This window comes from Eriocheir sinensis, chromosome 17 (assembly GCF_024679095.1).
Source record: "Eriocheir sinensis breed Jianghai 21 chromosome 17, ASM2467909v1, whole genome shotgun sequence".
Lineage (NCBI taxonomy): Eukaryota > Metazoa > Arthropoda > Malacostraca > Decapoda > Varunidae > Eriocheir > Eriocheir sinensis.
Genome location: NC_066525.1, coordinates 792,801 through 795,000, shown reverse-complemented (window position 1 = coordinate 795,000; position 2,200 = coordinate 792,801).

Below are 2,200 nucleotides of genomic sequence, written 5' to 3'. Positions count from 1 at the left end.
GGGAAAGGAGGAGAAGGAGGAAGAGGAGGAGGAAGAGGAGGAGGAGGAGGAGGAGAAGTAGAGAGAGAGTAGATAAAGGAAGAATGGACAGCGGAAAGAGGAGGAGTACTATAAAAAAGAAAGAGACAGGAGAGAAAAGAGATTGAAAAGGATTAAAAGGAAGAAAGAAAAGTAGACAAAAATATAAAAAAAACCCGACCCCACCTCACCCCCCCCACAAACAACAACAACAACAACGAGTATCTACCTGGTTAACAGTTCTCTTACCTGGCAAAAAAATGTATCGTTGAAGTAAACAATTGGATAATGATATGTAATGAGACGTCACTACTGGAGCTCTCTCTCTCTCTCTCTCTCTCTCTCTCTCTCTCTCTCTCTCTCTCTCTCTCTCTCTCTCTCTCTCTCTCTCTCTCTCTCTCTCTCTCTCTCTCTCTCTCTCTCTCTCTCTCTCTGACTCCTCCATTACCTACCTTACTCTCATTGTATTTAAACTTTCTTTCTCTCCATCTCTCCATTCCTATCTCCCTTCCTCTGTCTCTCTCTTCATCTTTCTCTCCCTTCCCTTCTATCCACTCTCCTCATCTTCATTAACATTAATTCTTATATTTAGTGTTTTATCTTATTATTTCTTATTAACAGAGCAATTTGGACAGCTATGGGACAGAGTTGACCGGACTTTTTTCTTTTTTCTTTCCTTTTTTCTCATTTTTCATTTCATTTACGCTAACTGCAACACCTCAAGGGTCTAAGAAAACCGTAAAACAATAGCCTGCACGAAAAATGAAAGCCCTTGAGCTGCTTGCATTGCTGTTAAATAAATACTACTGATTATGTTCAAGCAAACGTTAAGTCACTCCCTGGTCAACGCTATCCACAATTCACCTTCCCTTCTCTCTCCTATATTAAGCTGTTTGAGGTCCAGCATATCCCTCATTAAGACACCGGGCTGCATGCTTTCCCGAGTGCGTGCTGAATGGTCGCTTTGCAATTTGTCAGCGCCTTCCTCAGCTAACCTTCCTTTCTCTCTCCTTTATTAAGCTGTTTGAGGTCCAGCATATCCCTCATTAAGACACCGGGCTGCACGCTTTCCCGAGTGCGTGCTGAATGGTCCTTTGCAGCTAGCGGTCCCTCGTTAAGGCGGTAATATGCCCGACGGTGGTCTTTTTCAGGCCATTACGTGCCCGCAAGTTGTGCCATTAAGGGCTCATGTGCGTACGTGTGGCTCCATTAGTGTTTATGATGCAGGGAATCGTCCATCACCGAGCCGCTCCCTGATTCCTGTGGTTTGTATTATGTTCTTATTAGTTTTTCACTCACCTCGTTCTCCCTCTCCCTCCCGCCGGCCGCCCTTCCCGACTCCCTCCCTCCCGATGTTGGCAGGTGTAGGATGGCAGGTAAGGAGCGATTCACTTTCTTCCTCCTCCTTTTCCGTCTCTCTCTCTCCTCTTCCCTTTTCTTCCTCCTCTCTTTTACAGTCTGGCTTTTCTTTCTCCTTCTCTTCCTCCTTCTTCTATTCAGTTTACTTGTTTTCCTTCTTTCTTCCTCCTTTTCTCTCACTTCTCTCCCTCTCTCTTTCTTCTTCTCTATCTGCTGTCTTTTTCTTCCCTCTTTCTCCTTCTCCATCTCATTCTCATTCTGCTTCTTTTCTTCATTATTTTCTCTTTGAACTTCTTATAATTCTCCTTCTCCTCCTCTTTATTTCATTTCCCTCCTTCTCCCTCTCCTCCCCCTCCTCAGGCGACGCATAACAACATGGAGTCGAGTCGAGGCAAGCAAGAAGTGGATTAATACTAATAACACCACCATAAAAAGACCGTAAAAACACGAGTATAGAGTTTCCGCGCCTGTTCGTCCCCCGTTCCTTCCCTTTATTGCCTGGCGCTTGGAGGACCAGCAACACCTGTGCACGGAGGGGACAAAAAACGAACACCATTAGCCAGAAGTTGCCCCTGGAAGTACTTTTTTCACTGACTCATTAGCGGGAACTGATGGCAAAGAGGAGGAGAAGGGTAGAAGAAGCAAGAATATGATGTACGTTTGTAAATACTAATAAGAAATACCAGGGACGTGAACTTCTGGGAGCTAAGAAAGACCCGTAACTTCCTGTCTCCACCTCGCTATAAATGACCAGAAATACGAAGATCCCCAAACGCTAAACTAGACCTAGACCAAGAACATAAAGAAGAACCAATAATGTAAC